General features: G+C 40.5%; 1 pseudogene; it reads left to right on the top strand.

Moving 5' to 3' along the window:
* Positions 1 to 5634: 5634 nt before the first annotated feature.
* LOC125877587 (uncharacterized) lies at positions 5635 to 15879 on the top strand (annotated as a pseudogene).
* The last annotated feature ends 990 nt before the right edge of the window (positions 15880 to 16869 follow it).

The following is a 16869-nucleotide window of genomic DNA, read 5'->3' as shown; positions in this document are numbered from 1 at the left end:
CAGGGTATCTCCTTCTCAGTTACGAACATTTACCGCAGTGTAGAGGACAAAGAGTCCAAAGCCTTGATAGAACTAAGAGAGGTAAGAAGAGAAGCCCAGGAAATGCACGAGGAATTTCTCCGAAAGCAAGATGAGGATAAGTACGCCCTCGAGAGCGTAACTCAAGAATTAGAAAGCTTGAAAAGCGATTTAGGATAGCTTAACTTGTGGATTGGAGATAAGAAAGGCAGAATGTGTCTCGAAGACTGGGAAGAGAAAGAACGCCAGAGCAAAGGATACTTGCTAATGATTCAATAGAGGCTTCAACATCTCATGGCACAGAACAAGAGGAGCAGATCAGAGGCGGGGCCGTCGGGAACATCTTAGCGGCTTTCGCCCCTGCGTGGGTTTTCTATCTGTACTTATTGTTATTTGCCCCTGTGTGGGCTTGCCTTTCTAGTATTTTGGTACTCTTTTCAAATGACCCCTGTGTGGGCCTTTCCTTTGTGCTTTTTTCGTTTATTCCCTACTTCCCTTGCTTATTTTCGCTCCTTGAATATCATTTTATATGCGAAATTTGCTTTGGGTAACAAAATGGTTCAATTCTACACATACATCTTTCGAGTACACTAGGCCTACCCTTGGCGCAAAAGGGCCCCTTACTTGTTTAGGACGCGCGATATATATTTATGTGCTTTAACTGTTTATGTGATATTGTTGCTTTGAATGAGGACATTTTTAGCTCACTCATTTTCGAAAATTTTCTGAAAAATTCCCCAATACCAAATACAAGTCACTACCAAATGTCCGACCAAAATTCCATGAGTCTTGAGTTTCTCAGCCAAAAGTAAAAACCCAATACCAAATCTTAAAATATTACTCTATCATCTCAGGAAAGGTGTAATTGCTGCTAAGATGGAGAAAGGCAAAAGAATCGACATAGAGCTAACCGAGGAGGATTTGAGGATGGAATTGCAGCGGCTCAGGCGAGAGATCCAAGAAACCAAAGAAATGAGAATAGAAGTGGAGTTTGCCACCACGGTCGCACAAGCAGCAAATGTGGCACTAGACGCGAAATTGGCATCAAAGATGACCAAATGCGATGTTATAAGTAAAAAGACAATTGTTGTGCGGAAGGAACATGACGCCTTCAAGAATGACATAACTATGAGACTTCAGAAAATACGCGGGAAATGCTCTTTCTTCAATCAAGAAGCCAATAGTGGTCCAGAAGACACTCACCCTGGAGCTACTGAAGAAGATGTCGATGAGGAAATCATCTACATGCCTCCCTTCTTGGGACGTTCGAAAGGAGGGGACCAAAAGATCACTCTCCCGGCTTATGAGCGGACACATAGCGTGGGGGCAAGAGTCGTGCCGTGTGCTCTCATTTACGAGCACCTTAAGGCGCCAGGTATGCTGAAGCCTCTCGAAGGAACCAATTTGGGTTTGGGCATGAAAGCTCTCAAAAGACATGTGCCTACCACCCGAACCAAAGAGGACATACTGTAGAGGAATGTGTGGAGCTTAAGTAAGCAATCTGCAACCTGATCAACCTTGGGGAGATCCCGTATATGTGGGGTGGGAACACCGTCCTTACCTGTGACCAACAGGAGCCTAGTATGTCGGTCACTGAGCACACTTTGTTTTATTATCACTACTTCACGCCTTTCAAGAAAAGGTTGCTGGATATCAACAGTTTGTTAGTTCAAAAAGAAGTCTTGGCCTCTGTCAGAAAGGATGACGAAGCAATCAATCCCGTTGGAATTGAGATCTGGAAACCCTGCCCTTATCATGATGCCATAGATCACAACATTAGAAGGTGCCTCAGGTTTCTCTATGACGTGGAATCCCTCGTCAACATGGGAAAGATTCAAGTTGAATTTGTCCCCCGTGGCTAATACAACAGTCAGAGGAAGGAGCTTCGGTGAAGGCACCATTTATCTTTTAGGAGCTTTCTTATTTGCTTTTCACTTTCCTTGTAATCACCAGAAATGAATGAAAATGAAAATTTCATCTGTAATCGAACTACGTAGGGCCTGAATTCTCCTTGGGAGATACGTAGGCCGCCTTTCAAGGCCCGGCCCCTATCTTTTTCAAATTTTCTTTTCCCCCTCTTTCATTCTACAAGGAAACATTGAGTTCAAATCAACAGATGCCAGAAGATGCAACAAGAAGACCTTAGCTCAACGCAATTTAGCCTTTCTGAGTCACTAGCCCCAAAATAAAACAGGTGAATTCCTGCTTGTTCAAAAAATCAGTCCCCATTACTCGTGGGTTAACGTGTCCTCAAACGAAGCAACTTTTATGTGTTTATCTGCTTTCTATGTGATATCTTGCATTATTCATCCAGAACTAATACTGACAGATTTGCCTTTGAGTTGTTTTTCTCTACAGGTAGTTAGAACTGATTTGTGTTGATACACTGGCCGATCATCCTTATTTCACTAGATCTAAAGGTCCTACAGATTCCTTCCCTAGTCAAAGTTCACAAAAGGGAAAAGCAGCAATGGGCGATAACAACGAAGAAACCGGCCTTACTGATGTCATGGTGGCTCAGCCGTCCTTGCCGATCAGAATGAACTGATCCTGCAGTTGATGTAACAAATTGCTGAAATGAGGGTCAAGATGCAAAAAAAACAAGATTTTCCTTCTCCGATTTTTGTTGTCAACGCTCAACCAAACGGAAGACCTCCGGCTCAAATTCCCCTTCATAACGAGGAACAAGCTCATAACCCACCTTCAAGTCCTGCTCGTAATCCCTCCGTCATTGACCTTACCACCCAAAACCCTCATTACGCCTCAGCCTCTTACCAAACACCACCCCCTCCTCAAAATACCAACCTCTAAGCACCACTCCCTCCCCCTAACGCAAACCACCAAACTGGCCTACCCCCCACAGCCAAAACGCTAATAACCCACGCACTTCCCTCCTTCACCAAAACCAGTACACCAACCCCCAGACTTTTCTCCAAAACTATCGCGCCCCTTTAAATGGCCAGAGTCCCTCTATTGCTCCGCCACTACCGCAAAAAACCGATTTCCAAATACCAGTCCCCAACGAGCATGACACCCATGCTTCGGAGCTCGACCATTATGAGGAGAGGGAGAGAGAGTGGAGGTCGAAGGAAGAGACCGCCAAGATAGATATGAAGGAGGAAATTAGAAAAGCCATGAAGGAATTGAATTGCATTCCTGAGGTCACCGGGTTGACTTACGAAGACCTGTGCATTCATCCGAATTTAGACCTTCTGGAGGGGTTTAAGGTGCCAAAATTCGACATCTTCAGAGGAACGGGGAACCCCTTAGCACACCTGAGGGCCTACTTCGACCAACTCGTGGGAGTTGGGAGAGACAAAGCTTTGTTAATGCAGCTCTTTAGCCGAAATCTCAGCGGAGAGGCTCTACAATGGTTTACGTCTCATGAAACGAGACAGTGGTCTAGCTAGAACGCTCTGGCGAAGGATTTCATAGAACGATTCGCCTACAGTGTGGAGATTGTTCCTGATCGTTACTGCTTGGAGAAGATGAAGCAGAAGCCGACCGAAAGTTATAGAGAATTCACATATAGATGGCGAAATGAGGCAGCTAGAGTTAGACCTCCTATGTCAGAAAAGGAAATTGTCGAAGTGTTTGTGCGGGTGCAGGAGCTCGATTATTATGACAAAATTATGTTGCTCGTTGGAGCAAAATTTGCTGAGATAGTCAAGGTAGGTGAGACTATCGAATATGGATTGAGAACCGAGAAGATTGCCCGTGTTGCTGCCCCGCCCGGATCTTCGGGCTTGTTGAAGAAGAAAAGAGAGAATGTGTCATCTATCTCTTATGAAGGGAAGAAGACCCCAAGGAAATCCTCATCATACCAAGGTCGTTCTCGACCTTCACAGAGTTCATACCCGGCTTGTTATGCACAGGTTGATTACCAAAGTATCCCTCCCCCTAGTTACCAAAATACCCCTTCTCCCAGTTATCAAAATACTCCCCCTCCTAGCTACCAAACTCCCCCTACCATCTACCAAACTCCCCCTCCAGTTTACCAGACTCCATCTCATTACTACCGAAATGTCGCCCCCAACTGTGCCAACGTTCAAACGAATTATCAAACGCCTCCCCCAATGTACCAAACTCCAGCTCCACTTTACCAAAATACCCCCTCGAACTACCAAGCTCCATAACTAAATTATCAAACCAACTCATATCCCAGATATCAAGCCCCCCGTCTGAATGCTCCAAATTATCGCCAAACGCCTCCCTCTCAACAAGGCAATTACGATCCCTCCTGTCCTAGATTTGAGAAGAAGTCTGCTAGAATTTTCACTTCGTTTATTGAAAGCCGAACAAAGTTGTTCGAGCAATTAACTGCAACAGAATATATTATCCAATGGGGCTCAAGCCGGTTAACACTAGCTCAAAGTTTTACAAAACTGATCAGAGGTGCGCGTATCACTCCAACAGTGTTGGACATGATATCGAGGACTGTATCAACCTGAAACATAAGATCCAAGACCTAATTGACCAGAAAGTGGTCTCTCTTCAGACGGTCGCGTCCAATGTCAATAGTAATCCTTTGCTGAATCATGGAGGCGTTAATATCAATATGATAGAGACAGATGATGACTGAAGGCAATAGTTTCGATTGCTCCTGATGAACTGAAAAAGGCTGTGGCTTCGTTGAGCATCAGAGAAAAGAAAGAGTTTGTGATTCTGACACCCGAGAAGGTTGTTGCCTTGGTGCCACGAGAAACTCTTACCCAACCAAAATTTTTGATTGAAACGGCTGTTATTCAAGGCATGACCAGATCTGGCAGGTGCTACACACCGGAAGAATTGGCCCAAGGAGGGCAGAAGAAGGGCCAAACAAAGAGGCCGATCAGTGAAGCCGAGGCCAAAGAATTCTGGAGAAAAATGCAGTCGAAAGATTATTCGATTGTGAAGCATTCAGAGAAGACGCCGGCTCAGATCTCTGTGTGGGCCTTATTGATGAGTTCACATTTGCATAGACAGGCTCTAATGAGGGCTTTGGATGATACTTATGTGTCTGTGGGTACTAACAGTGACAATTTAGCAACCATGATAAACCAGGTCATATAAGGACACCGAATCAGTTTTTGTAACAAAGAGCTGCCCTTTGAAGGGAGGATGCACAACAAACCTCTGCACGTCACATATATCTATCGAGACAAGATAATTAATCGTGTCTTGGTCGATGACGGATCCGATCTTAATATTTTCCCACTTTTGACTCTAAGGCAACTGAAATTCGACTTGGGAAAGCTTCACTAGAACCAAGTCAATATGAGGGCCTTTGATGGAGTGTAAAGAGACACATTGGGTGCGGTAAACTTGGATATTAATGTGGATCCTGCGGATTTTAATGTGGAGTTCCAGGTGTTGGATATCAACACCAGTTACAACTTGCTTCTGGGAAGACCGTTTATTCATATGGCTGGGGCTGTGTCTTCTACCCTTCACCAACTAATGAAGTTTGTTTGGAAGGACAAGGAATTGGTCATTTATGGTGAAGGGAGTCATTCCAATGGGTATGCATCAATCGTTGATGATGTCTCTCGAGGTTGTGATTTCTACACGGTGGAGCTGGTAAATGCCACCGGTGATGACTTGGCTCCACAACCTCTTATGCCTACCATGTACAAGATGATTGCTACTGTTATGCTCCAAAATGGTTTCGAACCAAGTTTTGGATTGGGAAAGTATTTCCAAGGAATCGTCGAGCCTATCCAAATTCCCGCCAAAGGAGCAAAGTTTGGTTTGGGGTATGTCCCCATAGAGGCTGATGAAGTAGAGAGGAAGAACAAGAGTGTTGATCAAGCATTGGCCAGGCCAATTCCTCATCTGTAGCACTCATTTCGAGTACGAGAAAATGTAAATGATGGTGGTCTCGAGGAAGGAATTTAGGGCCTTTTTTAGGAGATTAATGCGGTCTTCGAGGAAAAGGCTGGGACATCAGGCATCCGTGATGCAGATCCTGAGGAGCAATTGCAGAATTGGACCTCCACACAGCTCCTGATTTCCCATGCAGCTTGGTAGAAAAGACATGTGTCTTTGTTTGTTTTTAAAAAATCGGTGGTAGTCCGGAAGAGGCCCGAGACCCACCCTTTATGCAGTTTTAATTGTTTGAAATTTTTAAATTCCCTTGTGATGTTTAAAAAGGCAAAATGGCCCTTGGCCACGGCCAAAGTTCGTTCTTGCTTTTCAATTTAAATGAAAGCCTCTTTTATAAAAAATTTGTTTACTTATCTGTTTATATTTTACTTTCCTAACTTTGTTTGTTTATGATTTCAGTAATAATAATTTAAAACCTATCAATGTCATATCATGTCATGAACCGAGTGAACAAAATGAGGCAGGTGATGATGAGTGCGAGGAATACGGAGAAGAAAATGAGGTTCCCGAACATGTTGCTGAAGAGTTTCGACAATTCGAAAATCAACACAAGCCAAATCTTGAAGAAACTGAAACTGTGAATCTCGGAGATGAGGAATGTGTCAAAGAAGTCAGAGTCAATGTCCATCTGACTGAAGCCCAAAAGAGAGACCTGGTTCGTTTGCTCAGGAAGTACAATGATGTATTTGCCTGGTCTTATAAAGACATGTCAGGGCTGAGCACAAATATGGTGTCCCACAAGTTGCCGATCAATACAGATTTCAGTCCAGTAAAACAAAAGACTCGGAAGTTCAAGCCTGAGTTGAGTTTGAAGATCAAAAAGGAGATTACAAAACAGATCAAGTCTCAAGTAGTGGAAGTGACGCAATATCCGACTTGGTTAGCCAATGTTGTTCCGGTTGCCAAGAAAGACGGAAAGATCAGAATTTTTGTCGACTACAGAAATCTCAACAAAGCTAGCCCGAAAGATAATTTTCCATTACCAAATATTCACATTCTCATTGATAATTGTGCTAAGCATGAGATGCAGTCATTTGGGGATTGTTATGCGGGTTACCACCAAATCCTGATGGACGAAGAAGATGCAGAAAAGACAGCTTTCATCACGCCTTGGGGTGTATATCATTATCGGGTGATGCCTTTTGGTCTCAAGAATGCCAGTGCTACTTACATGAGGGCCATGACGACCATCTTTCACGATATGATTCACGAGGAGATCGAGGTGTATGTATATGATGTCATAATCAAGTCCCGCGAGAGTTCGGATCACTTAACTCACTTGAGGAAATTTTTTGATCGCTTGCGTCGATACAATTTGAAGTTAAATCCTGCCAAATGTGTTTTTGGAGTGCCAGCTGGCAAGTTGTTGGGATTTATAGTCAGCAGGAGAGGCATTGAGCTTGACCCTTCCAAGATCAAGGCGATCTAGGAATTACCTCCTCCGAAGACCAAGAAAGAGGTGATGAGTTTCCTGGGAAGGTTGAACTACATCAGTCGATTTATAGCTCAATCCACTGTGGTGTGTGAGCCCATCTTCAAGTTGTTGAAAAAAGATGTCTCGACCAAGTGGACCGGAGAATGTCAAAATGCTTTTGATACCATCAAGAACTATTTGTCCAATCCACCGGTGTTGATCCCTCCACAAGAAGGGAGTCCGTTATTGCTATATTTGTCGGTCTCAGATAATGCATTGGGTTGCGTGCTTGGTCAACATGATGAAACTGGGAAGAAAGAGCGAGTCATTTATTACTTAAGCAAAAAGTTCACTCCATATGAGGCTCGTTACACTCTTTTGGAGAGAACATGTTGTGCTTTGACTTGGATCGCTCGAAAGTTGAGACATTATTTTTCTTCTTATACGACATACCTTATTTCCAGGATGGACCCGTTGAAGTATATTTTCCAGAAAGCAGTACCGATCGGGAAATTGGCTAAATGGCAAATGTTTTTGAGTGAGTTTGACATCGTGTATGTGACTCAGAAGGTGATAAAGGCATAAGCCTTGGCAGATCATCTTGCAGAGAATCCAGTTGATGAAGAGTATGAACCTCTCAAGACTTATTTCTGAAGTGTACCCTGGTTGGAGAGTGTTCTTTGATGGAGCGGCAAATCATCAAGGGAAAGGTATCGGAGCAGTCTTAGTGTCAGAAACCGGTCAGCACTATCCTATGGCGGCTAAACTCCGATTTGAATACACGAACAACATGGCTGAGTATGAAGATTGCATCCTCGGTCTGAAAATGGCAATTAATATGAATGTTCATGAGTTGTTGGTTATTGGAGATTCAGATTTGCTGATTCATTAGGTTCAAGGGGAATGGGCCGTGAAAAACCCAAAGATCACACCGTATATGCGGTATATACAAAAGTTGTGCAAGAGATTTCGCAAGATTGAGTTCAGACACACTCCCAGGACACAGAATGAGTTGGCCGATGCTCTTGCTACCATCTCATCAATGATTAAGCATCCGGATACAAGTTATATTGATCCAGTGGATATAGAGGTAAAAGAACAGTCTGTTCATTGTTCACACGTCGAAGCGGAACCAGATGGTTTGCCTTAGTATTTTGACCTCAAGAAGTATTTAGAGGACGGGACTTATCCTGAGAATCCAACATTCAATCAGAAGAAGTCGATACGCCGTATGGCCCTCAATTTTTTTGCAAGTGGGAAATCCTTTATAGGAGAACTACAAATTTAGGTCTTTTCAGATGCGTGGATGCTAGTGAAGCTGCTAACCTTCTTGAACAGATATATGCCGGAGTTTGTGGTACTCATATGAATGGACTCACTTTATCGAAAAAGGCCCTTCGAGCCGGCTATTTTTGGATGGCTATGGAACATGATTGTTGCAAGTTTGTGCAGAAATGTCACAAATGTCAAGTGCATGGTGATTTGATTCGAGTGCCACCTCACAAACTCAATGCTATGAGTTCACCTTGGCCGTTTGTAGCTTGGGGCATGGACGTCATTGGTCCAATAGAGCCAGTTGCCTCTAACGGACACAGATTCATTTTGGTTGTCATTGACTATTTCACCAAGTGGGTGGAAGCAGCTTCGTTTAAGTCGGTGACCAAGAAAGTTGTAGCTGATTTTGTTCGCAACAATTTGATATGTAGGTTTGGAGTTTCAAAATCCATCATTACTAATAACGGAGCAAATCTCAACAGCCACTTGATGAGAGAGATATGTGAGCAGTTCAAGATTATTCACCGGAACTCAACCGCCTATCGTCCCAAAATGAATGGAGCGGTAGAAGCCGCCAACAAGAACATAAAGAAGATTTTGAGGAAAATGATTGATAATCGTTCTGTTGGGCTACCGAACGACTGTCAGAACATCAATTGGAGCTACTCCATATTTGCTAGTATATGGAACAGAAGCAGTTATTCCGGTAGAAGTTGAAATACCTTCATTGAGAATCATCCAGGAAGCTGAATTGAGTGATGCTAAATGGGTTTGCAAGCGGATTGAACAGTTAACATTGATTGATGAAAAGAGAATGGTTGATTTTTGTCATGGACAACTATATCGACAGAGAATGATTCGTGCTTTCCACAAGAAAGTAAGAGCCAGAATGTTTGAGGTTGGTCAGTTGGTCCTTAAACGCATTTTCCCTCATCAGGATGAGTACAAAGGGAAATTTGCACCAAATTGGCAAGGACCCTACATGGTTCGCAAAGTGTTGTCTGGAGATGCCTTGGTCCTGTCGGAGATGGATGGCACCGAATGGTCGAAATCGATCAACTTAGATGCTGTCAAGAGATACTATGTGTAAAGTCTCAGTTCGTACTTTCTGTCATTTCCTTGTAATCGTTCTATTTGCTTGTAATCGCTTCATTTAAAAATTGTATCCCCTTAGTAATGAACTACGTCTGACCTGAATTCTCAAGAATGAGATACGTAGGCGGCTTATGTCGGCCTCGGTCACCCCTTTATCCCCTTTTAATATTTTTCTTTGTATTTGAACTACGTTCGACCTGCATTCTCAAGAATGAGATATGTAGGTGGCCTATGTCGGCCTCGGTTGGTTTCTTTGTAAATTTCCTATTTTTGTTAATCTTTAAAGAGGAGAACTACGTTTGACCTGATTTCTGCCTCAACGGGATACGTAGGCATCACAAGGGCTCAGTCATATCTCACGTAAGATTTCTATTTTTCCTTTACAATAGAAACTGGGACAGAATTTTTGGGAGGGACTCAAAAATTCTCAAGAAGAGGATCTCTCCAACAAAGTCAAGACTGAAGTTACTTTGAGATTCGCAACTGTGACAGAATTTTTGAGGAGATCTCAAAAATTTCGTGATTTGATCACCAACGGTTAAAGATACACCAAGACAGTTAACTGGGACAGAAATTTTTGAGAATGACCTCAAAAATTTCAACTGAGTTTATTGGCAGTTTAGAACAACTTTGAATACTTCCCAACGAGTAATCAGATAGATCTCGAGACATCACTCCAAAGGTGTTCATTAAGCTTGACGTGACATGACACTTGACAGTGACTTTTTCCAAACATTACTTTTGAAAATCTATTTTCCTTATAAGCTTTTCCTTCATGTTTTAATTATTTTTGCATAAAAATATTTTGTCTTATCTATCAAGAAGCGGGAGATCGGAGAAATCAACCGGAGATAGCAAGACAAGGAGCAGACAATCGAAGAGATCGACACAGATCAGTTCATTTTGTAAAAAACTAACAATTTTTCTGTGGGTGCAGGTTTATAGGTTTACCTCAAAATCAGCATATTCCACCATTCAATGAATATGGAGAAGTCAAAAGGGCGAATAACTCCCCAAAATTGACAATTTTTCTGTGGATGCAGGAAACATTTTATGTTGCTTATATCAAAGATCTTGGAATATGAATAACATTATTTCGTTCAATTCCCAACAAGGCGAAGTCCATAATGAACGTACAATTATGTTCAGAGATGGAATGAACGAAAGCCACAAAGAGAGCAATATTATTATTTTCCAGCAACTAAAAATACCTGGAAGACATTTATCTGCATTATATTATTAGATATGATAATCTTCCTACCCTGAAGGTTATTTATATTGTATTGTCGAATGAGATGATATCACTACCCGGAGAGTCATTTATATCGTATTGTCAAATGAGATGATATCACTACTCCGAGAGTCATTGTTATTTATATTGTCGATTGAGACGATATCACTACCCGGAGAGTCATTTATATCGTATTGTCAAATGATATAATACCACTACTCCAAGGGTCATTTTTATTTATATTATCAATTGAGATGATATCACTACCCGGAGAGTCAATTATATCGTATTGTCAAATGAGATGATACCACTACTCCGAGGGTTATTTTTATTTATATTGTCAATTGAGACGATACCGCCACCCAAAAAATACCCTAGAAGATCACCTATGTTGCTCAGTGAAGCATTATCTTCGTTCGGTACCGGGGACGACGTCATCAAAAGAAATCATGCATTGCAAGAGAAAGATTCATGCATCGCGGGAAAAAGTCATGCATCGCGAGAAAAGAGATTCATGCATTGCAAGAGAAGATTCATGCATTGCGAAAGAGATTCATGCATCGCGGAGAAAGAATTATGCACTGCAAAGGAAAAGATTCATGCATTGCAAGAGAAGAATCATGCATCGAGAGAAGAAATTACGCATTGCAAGAGAAAGAAATCATGTATCGCGGAGAAGTCATGCATTGCAAGAGAAGAAAGTCATGCATTGCAAGAGGAAGAAATCATGCATCCCAGAAAAGTCATGCATTGCAAGAGAAGATTCATGCATAGCGGGAAAAGGATTCATGCATTGCCAGAGAAGATTCATGCATAGCAAAAAGAGATTCATAAATCGCGGGAAAAAGATTCACGCATCGTGAGAAAGATTCGTCTATCAAAAGAAGATCGACATCGGCTACATCATTTTTCTTTGCAACAACGACATCAAAAGAACTATCAACATATTACATCGGCCTATTTTTATTACTTTGACATCACATGCAGAGTACATTGAAGATTATATTGCAAATATGAGACACAAGCTTTATTTGCTTCACATCAAACTCGATAGAGCTGACGTCAAATGGTCAAGGAGAACAATTAAGTGTCAACATAGTAAAAGACATTATCTCCCCTTTGAATTGCATTTTTATACTAATGAGTTTTCTCTCAGTCTTTGTCGAGAGCATCCGAAAGAATAAATCTCCAAAACAAACCACATGTGCGGACGACATCAAAAAGGATGCAGCACAACATGGAACTTTTTCTTAGCAGCGAACTGGGACATAGTCCAAAGAGGAGTGTCAAACTCTTAGGACGTGAGCAGAGGAGCGACTTCCACCACAATCAAACCACACCCCTATCAGAAGGCATGTGGGTTTTTCTTAGGTTTGTCAGTTTTAGTTTCGCTTCCGAAAATTTTTGGTCTCTACTGGAAGCGGCTTTCCGATCCGAGTGACAAATGCGCCGAGAGATTTGAAAATTATGTCTGTGTAAGTTCTTAATTATGGGTGTGAAGTGCACCACATTCACGGCTAAGAGGTTGCAAGCCTCCTTTTCATACTCGACTCATTTTTCACTCCTCCTGAACAAAGGTTATCTTGCATAATAAATCTCCTTTTCAACCGATTGAGTTGAACTACAAGCAGCCTGATTCCCTGGGTTGAGGGATATGTAGGCGGGATAATGTTGAAAAATCAATTGTATTCCAACATTCGCTCTCAAATCTTATTCCCAAGCATTTCGGTCTCTTCATAATCCGATATCGAGATGACTTTTGAATTTTTTCTCAAATCATGCATCAAATCAAGCGTATCGAACTACAAGTGACCTGAATTCTCATATAGCTTGAGATATGTAGGAAACCCATTTCCAGGGTTCGGCCATAATTCCTAAAGTCCGTACCGAAAACCCTTTTTCCATAATATGAAGGTGTGGTCGGTCGAAATAGGATTTGTCAATTTCATTTTCCTCAAATTTCTTAAATCAATCCAAGTAAACTGAGGGACAGTTGTTGACACCCAATTTTGACCCTCCCCGATAATAATTAATTTTTGAGCTTCTTAATTTTCAAATGAGTTAGAATAGTTAGATTTATAAAATTCAAATAGTTTCAAGGTTATTTTAAGTAATTCTTGTCGGTTTTTTTTCTAATATTTTGGATAATAAATATATTTCATAAATTATATATGTAATTAGTATATTTTACCAATATTTGAAAATCTTCTCGAAATGATTTCACGTTTTAAGTCGAATATTCTTTAATTTAGTTTAGTTTCCATTATGACTACAATTAGTTTCTCTTTTAAATTAATTACTTTATAATCGAGTTTATTATTTTATTTCATTGAAATTAAGAAGTTCGTTGGGTGATTATATTAATTCGTCTTATTTTAATTTTGGCCAAAATGTAGCATTCTATTCAACCCATCCCAAAAAACCAAAGTTTTGGGCCTTGTCCAATTCAGCAATCCAAACTAGCGATTCCCTTTCCACCTTTCCAGCCCATTCCCTCAGTCAACCCATTTCTTTTGGCATTCCCAAATTATTTCCAACAACAATCCAACACAGCCAACCCATCCTCCAACCCCCGACCCAGCCCGCTTTTTTGTTCAACAAAGAAAGACCCAGAAGCAACGTCTTCAGCAGCGCGTCAAACAACAACAATCTCACGGGTCTCCGTTATAACATCCGACATTTTGAAGTAATTGAAGAGGCTTAGAATTTGAAATTTTCATTTTTGGAAAGAATTTTAAAGTTTTGAAAAATTTGGCTAAGTATGGAAATCAGTGAATTTTTGGCCAACTTTGAGCAGTCGTAACTCCTAGCTCAGAATGAGTTAGGACTAGTTCCAGTTATGGTTGCGAAGCTTGTGTAATGATCTTTCCAACACAACCGAGTTTGCTCGATTCCGAGTTTGTAGGAGTGAGTTATGGCCTTTGGAAGTTGGGCAGTTGGCAGGGAAGCCGTCCGGAAATTTTAAGGGCATTTTGGTCTTTTCACTAACCAATTCCTTTGGTTATATTATTGTGTTAGGCTGACTTGTGGATCATTTTTGTTCCATTCTAAAAGAGTGAGAGTGAGGGTTTTGAGTGAAGAAGAGAAGAAGAAGAAGAGAAAAAGAAGAGAAAGAGAAGATCAAGCAAGAAGATCGTCGTGGTATCGTCGGGGGTGATCCCTATTAAGGTATATGAGTCTTTAATGTTGGGTGATCCTTTCCCCCACACACAAAACTCATTTTTATTATTGAGGGAATATTGGATTTGTTGTTGAAGTTGTTAGTTATTGTTCTTGTTGAAGTTTATGGTTGTGTTGGTTGAAGTTTGTGGTTGTGTTGTTGAAGTTTCTTGTGGGTTTGGTATATGTTTCCGTTGGGGTTTTTGAGTTGAATCTATGATATATTGAGGGTTTTAATGATTCTAAGTGATTTGGGGAAGAAACCATTCGATTTTAGGCGAAATAAGGTGAGAAAACGAGAAAATAAATTTGCTGAAATTTCTGGGTTGGAGGCCTGGCGCGACGCGCCTACCAGAGCGCCCCAAACTCACCTTTGAAGTTTAGGGGCTGGCGCCAGAGTCACTTGCCCCATCTAGTTGTCGTCGGTTGCCCCGTTTGAGTTCATTTAAAGTGCGCATTCACTCCTTTTCGATTCCAACTACTCTAAGCTACTTCTAAACACCTAAAAGTCATTCCTAACATGATCAAAATCTTGAATTCATAATTCAAATTCAAGGTAGAGTTGAGAGTTATGTTTTGAGGATTCTTCCGAATATTCTAAGGAAATCCCTTTGAGTCTTTTTGAGGAGTCGTCTTCAATTTCTAGTAACTTGTTTCAAGACTCGAGCAAGTGAGTAAGAGAATGAGAAGTGTCGTAAACATGAGATCATTACCCTTGAATCCATAATCCAATTCAAGGTGAGTTAGGATCAAAGTCAAGTGAAGTTAGTTTCCAAGTCAAGTGAAGTTAGAAGCCAAGTGAAATTAGAAGTCAAGCTTGGAAGTTAAGTAAGCCCAAGCAAGTCTCCAAGCTTTTCAAGAGTCTTCATTGAACGTTTTAACTTCATTCTAAGGCTCAAGTTCCAAGTTAAGTATACAGTTTCAAGTCGAGTAAAGAGTATCGAGTTTCAGTTAAGTCAAGAGTTTAAAGTTAAGTCAAGAGTTTTCAGTTAAGTCAAGAGTTTCGAGTTAAGTCAAGAGTCAAGAGTTGAGTTCATTTCTCAAAAGTTATTAGGGAATAAGTATTCCCAAAGAAGTTTATAAATGTTTTCACATTTAAGATGAGAGGAAACTGAGATTTCCAAAAGAGTTTTGAGCAGTTGAGAACTATCTCTTTTTGATAAAAGATAAGTTTTGCGAAAGAGTTTCCAAACATGATTAGTATGACAAATCTAGTATGTCATCAATGTTTAAACAGTATGGTCTCTAGNATCAACCTTTGGAATGATAAATGGATAGAAGGAAGGAACAAATACATTACGAGAATCAATCCAAGGACCTTTGAATAAATCGGACCTAGACTTACTTGTTTCGCACCTTCTAGAGAATAATGACTGGAATTTTTCTAGGATTTCCTTTGAATTACCGGGTCATATAAAAAGTGCTATTTGTGATACCTACCTCCAATCCACTATACCAAAAAAGGACACTTTCTATTGGAACCTCCTGAAGGCAATTTTAAACTAAATATCGATGGATCTTTTGATTCTAAATCCCTTTATGGTGGTACTGGAGGGGTAATCAGGAACCACCTAGGAGAATGGATAATAGGCTTTGCTTGTAAAATAAAAGCGGATAGTGCCTATCACGCGGAATTGCTGGTTCTACTACATGGCCTGAATCTTGCCGATATTAATCTCTCAACGGTGGAAACTGATTCGCAGGTATTGCTAAACTCCCTATATAGTAAGAATTTCTTATACTCACATATTCGAGCTGATTGCAGGTCATTACTCCAGCGGATGAAGGATCCAGCGCTGGAATACGCCCCGAGGGAGGCTAATGGACTAGTTGATACTCTAGCAAAACACGGAGGGAATTCCAAGGATCCAACTATGTTAAAAAACAAACTAAATGTTTTTGTAGCATCTCCTTCCTTTACTACTAAAACTCTTGAAAGAGATGCGGATGGAACTATTTCATATAGATTAGTTCCTTTTTGTATGGATGATCCTTAATTATCATAAATAAAATTCCTCCGTTCTAAGCAAAAAAAAAAAGTGAGGAAAGACATTTCCCCTCTTTGGATGAAAAATTTGTCCTTGGAAAAATATTTTCTTGTAGCAAATTTGAATAATAATTTCCTAAAAATTGACTGTAAACACATTTGCAAGTGAAGTAGGAGTATCACAATTATCAAATATTGAGATTTGACATACAAAGACACAAAGTAGAAGAAAGGGATTTACCCTATGATAGGCAATCTCACAGATTGCATGGTATAAGCTGACCATTCTCTTTTCTTGATTATATTATTGGTGTCCTTGAAATGTATATAAAATGACATGAGATAAATTTTATAATATAAAGTCTTTTTGTAAATCATTCCAAGTCAAGAGTAATGTCAAACATGTGCATAGCTTGAACAATTTAACATTCATATATGATTAATTACCCAAAAAAACTTAACAATAGCATCATACCTACACAAACAAACAAACAAACATACATTGCTCCTATTCCATCGAGACCAGTTGAATTTATTGATAGTGTCCCAGTGGTCTAATGGATGGTGGCAGTTATCAATATTATCAAAAACTTATAATATGCAGTGGTTCGTAAGTTTTCATATGAATGGCCAGATATAGAAGAGATAGGGAAAGGAATTCCCATACAGTTGTGGTATCAAAGGTGCTTACATGATTGATGTTTTATAGAACAAACATATTCTCATTAATTAGGTGTGCATTATTGGAGGATTTCGTAAACCTAATGTCTTAAAATTCCTATATTTCATTAAAAATAAGGATGGAATGACATATCAGATGCACCG

This window comes from Solanum stenotomum, chromosome 9, assembly GCF_019186545.1.
Source record: "Solanum stenotomum isolate F172 chromosome 9, ASM1918654v1, whole genome shotgun sequence".
NCBI classification, from domain to species: Eukaryota; Viridiplantae; Streptophyta; class Magnoliopsida; order Solanales; family Solanaceae; genus Solanum; species Solanum stenotomum.
Note: the sequence above shows the minus strand (reverse complement) of the source record. Positions and strands in the feature narration are given on the sequence as shown.